Genomic DNA, 4,862 nt, shown 5'->3' with positions numbered 1-4,862 from the left:
TACCCTAAGGAAGAGTACTTTAAATATAAATTGTTCGCAGAGAAGGAGGATAATTACGATATTGTCTCTGCACCTTGGGTTCGTACACTAGAGATCGGAGTCAGTGGCCCGAGTCGACTACAACCGATTCATCCCCCGTCTGGAACGGGAGGTAAGATTCTAAACACTCGCGAATCCCCTGTCAGCGAGTTACTAGACTCCTTCATATGCATATATGTTGAGGACTGAATACGGACATTTATTTTTCTAGTAAAGGGCAAGGCCTGGCCAAAAAAGATAAGGGTTCGGATTTCATCACCGTTCTCTTCTTGCCCGCTTTAGGAACATGTAACCTACGCGAACCTAAGCCTAAAATTTTGAATAGAACGAGACCGATAGGGTAACGAGATTAACAGGAAAGTCATTCGAAAAAGATTGGTTACTCTTTTAAGCATACTTCGAAGTTCTTGACGGTTTCTGTCAGTTGAATGCGTGACTGCACCGCCTTGAAATACCGGTGAGGCCTTGGGTATCAAAGCTCCACCGAGCTTCCCTCGCCTCTATTCAACTTACATTAACTCGGATTGATTCCAGAGGGGTTTTCTTAAATTGTAACGAATTCCTGTTCGAAGGATTAGAAGCTAGTCTAGAAACAATCTAAGTGGAGCCATCATGCTTTTGGTTTGCTAGAAATCAATAGGTTTGATTTGGTTGAGTCGATCTGTGTTTGCTTACCCTTCCAATTTAGAAAATTCTATTGTATGCCTGAATGTAAAAGTGACACACTAGGTAGATTTGTTAAAGAGAAACCTAGTAGTTCGAAGCGTCTCGATTACCTTAATCTAGAAAGTCCGACTTTTGAAGAGTCTGTTTTTGAACGTCCTTTGACTGAGGAGAGAATCCTTGTTGCTCCGATAGCGCCAGAAATGGCAACTTTGAAAGCTTTGTTGAATCCAACTAGGACTACTCGTCCTTCGTGTATTAAGTTAGCTGAAACTGAGGAACCCTATGAACTGAAACCTGGAACTTACAGATGCTCCCAATCTTTTTAGGGAAAGAAAATGAAAGCCCTTATTACCATGTTAGGGATTTTGAGGAAATTTGTAGTACTCTAATAATTATAGGCTTAGATGATGATGCTTTGAAACTTAGGTTATTCCCATTTTCCCTGAAAGATAAGGCCGAGTCGTGGCTATATAGTTTGGACTCCGAGTCAATTGAGACATATGAACAACTTACATCTGCCTTTTTCAATAAGTTTTTCCCTAGGCACAAAACATCGTCTATTAGGACGCAAATATTCACATTTTCACAACAAGAGGGAGAATCTTTATATAGGTATTTGGAATGGTTCAATGATTTATTATCCCAGTGTCCTCATCATGGTTTAGAAAAGGTTAGGCTAGTTCAGATCCATTATAAGGGTTTAGATTATTCCACAACGACCATGGTTGAGTCTTTATGCACTGGTGGATTTGGAAACCAAACTGTTGATGCGGCGATGGAATTTTTTAATGAAATCGCCGAAAAAACCCAGCAATGGGAAAATAGCAGGGTACCCCAGAAAACAATTCTTTTAAGTAGATGAAACGTTAATAGGGTAGAAGGAGGCTATGAATCAGATGCCAAAATTGCTGCTATAGCAAAAAGGTTAGAAGCCTTAGAAGTGGGCCAGACTAGTGGTAGAGTGGAGCCTTTTTGGGAAGGCCAGAATATTGAAGAGCAAGCCAATGCTCTTTATAATAACACTAGATTTGATAACCGTCAAAATATTGACCCATATTCAGAAACCTATAATCCCGGTTGGAGAAACCATCCGAACCTTTCGTGGTCTAAGGTCCAAAGTCAAGGTCAGTTTAGTAATTCTAATGCTCCCCCAGGTTTTGGATATACTAAGAATCCTTCAAGATTAGCTCAGTTTCAGAATCAGTCAGATAAGAAAATCCTAAGTTTAGAGGAATCTCTCGCCTTGTTAACTCATCAAACTGCAAAATTTCAGTTATCCGTAGAACATAGTCTACAAGCTAGTAACAGGATAGGACAAGAAAATAGTCAGGCTATTTCCGAGTTAAAAACCCAGGTTGGTCTGATAAGTGATTCTTTGAGAGAAAAAGGTAAGTTTCCTAGTCAAACACAACCCAACCCTAGAGGAGTTCATGAATTAGGTGCAAAACCATCGAATCAATTGAATGCTGTTAGAACCCTTAGAAGTGGTAGAGTTGTAGACAATAAGGTAATGCCCGATAGTGAACATACTGTAGTTCACCCCTCAGGATCTCACCCTCAGGACCAGTAGCTGAAGAGACTGATAAAGTTTCTGATGATGTGAATTCGGTTCCTGAAAGGTCTGATTTTAGCCTAGAGCCCCATTTCCTCAGCTATTAGTACCAACAAAGAAGGAATCGAACTTTAATGACATAGTGGAGGTTTTTAAGCAAGTTACCATAAACCTTCCCTTATTAGATGCAATTAGGCAAATTCCTGCTTATGCCAAGTTCCTTAAGGATATGTGTACGCGAAAGCGAAAACTTAGCGTCCATAAGAAAGCCTTTTTAGCTAGTCACGTAAGTTCAATCATTCAGAACACCACAACTCCAAAGTACAAAGACCCAGGTTCTCCTACCATTGCTTGCACAATAGGTAACTTCCGGGTAGAAAAAGCTTTACTTGACTTAGGAGCCAGTGTGAACTTACTGCCATTCCATGTATACTTACAGCTAGGACTTGGTGAAATGAAACCTACTCAGATGACACTGCAGTTAGCTGATAGGTCTGTTAAAATCCCTCGAGGTGTTATCGAGGATGTTCTTATTGAGGTCGACAAGTTTATTTATCCAGTGGATTTCGTGGTCCTAGATACCCAACCTGTCCCTGACCCAGAGAACCAGATACCTGTGATTTTAGGTCGCCCATTTTTAGCTACGTCTAATGATCATTAACTGTCGAAATGGTGTGATGAGTTTATCTTTTGGTAATATGACTATGGAGATGAACATTTTTAATGTCAGTAAGCAACCTCATGAGCTAGATGACACATGTGTTGAGAGGTGAACATGATAGAAGCCTTAGTTCAGGAGTCATTACCAAACATTTGTCTGAAGACCCATTAGAAAGTTGTCTATCCCATTTTGGTTTAGATTTTGACGATATAGCACTATTGAACAGGTGAATGCTCTATTAGATTCTACCCCTGTGTTAGACACTGATAGATGGAAAGCTAGGTTCGAACCGTTACCAGTTTCTGAGACTACCCTAATTCCTTCTTTAGAAGAGCCCCCAAAGTTGGACCTTAAACCACTACCCGATACTCTAAAGTATGTGTTTTTAGGCCCATCTGAGACTTTACCTGTGATTGTAGCTTCCGATTTGGATAGTGATCAGGAAAGTAGGCTAGTAAATGTACTTCAAGACAATAAGGAAGCTTTAGGGTGGACTATAGCAGACATTAAGGGTATAAGTCCTACTGTGTGTATGCATCAGATTCATTTAGAGGAAGACTCCAAACCTTCTAGGGAGATGCAACGTCGACTGAACCCTAACATGAAAGAGGTAGTTCGAAAAGAGGTGCTTAAGTTGTTAGATGCGGGTATTATTTACCCAATTTCAGACAGTAAGTGGGTCAGCCCTGTTCAGGTTGTCCCCAAGAAATCAGGTATCACTGTAGTCCATGATAATAATGAATTAATCCCAACCCGAGTGACCACGGGATGGCGTGTGTGTATTGACTATAGGAAATTGAACAAGGTCACAAGGAAGGATCACTTTCCCCTTCCTTTTATCGACCAAATGCTAGAGCGATTAGCTGGACATAGTCACTATTGCTTCTTAGATGGCTACTCCGGTTATAATCAGATCGTTATTGCCCCAGAAGACCAAGAGAAAACCACTTTTACCTGTCCCTTTGGTACCTTTGCGTATAGACGCATGCCTTTCGGGCTTTAATGCCCCTGCAACTTTTCAGCGTTGTATGATGAGCATATTTTCTGATATGGTAGAACGGTTTTAGAGGTCTTTATGGATGATTTTTCAGTGTTTGGTTCATATTTCGATGAGTGCTTGCATCATTTGACATTAGTGTTGACTAGGTGTATGGAAAAAAAATTAGTGCTTAATTGGGAAAAATGTCATTTCATGGTTAAATCAGGAATTGTGTTAGGGCACATTGTCTCTTCAAAGGGTATAGAGGTAGACAAAGCCAAAGTTGACCTTATTAAGACTTTACAGGTCCCAAAAACCGTAAAAGATATTAGGTCATTCATAGGGCATGCAGGTTTTTACCTTCGATTCATTAAGGATTTTAGGTTGATTTCTAGACCTCTTTGCAATTTGCTTGCTAAAGATGTTAAGTTTGTCTTTGATGATGCTTGTTTAGAGGCTTTTGAGAAGCTTAAGACTTTACTCACTACCGCTCCCATAGTCCAGGCACCTAACTGGAACCTACCCTTTGAGATTATGTATGATTCTTCAGATTATGCTATAGGCGTCGTTTTAGGACAACGAGAAAACAAATTACTTCATGTGATTTATTATGCTAGCAAAACTCTGAATGATGCCCAAATGAACTACACAACTACCGAGAAGGAACTTTTAGCCATCGTGTTTGCCTTGGGTAAGTTTAGATCCTATCTATTAGGCTCTAAGATCATAATCTATACAGATCATGCTGCTTTGAAATACCTTTTGTCTAAGAAGGATACCAAACCTAGATTGATTAAATGGATCCTTTTGTTATAAGAACTTTGTCCAGACATTAGAGACAAAAGGGGTGCAGAGAATGTAGTAGAAGACCACTTTTCTAGGCTAGTTGTTAGTTCCCTTAGTGATTCCCTTCCTATAAGGGATAGCTTTCATGGTGAACAATTGTTCTCTGTTTCCCAATCACC

At 40.0% G+C, this 4,862-nt stretch overlaps 1 pseudogene; it reads right to left on the bottom strand.

Moving 5' to 3' along the window:
* Positions 1-1,268: 1,268 nt before the first annotated feature.
* On the bottom strand, positions 1,269-1,368 carry LOC113292164 (annotated as a pseudogene).
* Positions 1,369-4,862: the final 3,494 nt, after the last annotated feature.

Source organism: Papaver somniferum, chromosome 6 (assembly GCF_003573695.1).
Source record: "Papaver somniferum cultivar HN1 chromosome 6, ASM357369v1, whole genome shotgun sequence".
NCBI lineage: Eukaryota > Viridiplantae > Streptophyta > Magnoliopsida > Ranunculales > Papaveraceae > Papaver > Papaver somniferum.
Note: the sequence above shows the minus strand (reverse complement) of the source record. Positions and strands in the feature narration are given on the sequence as shown.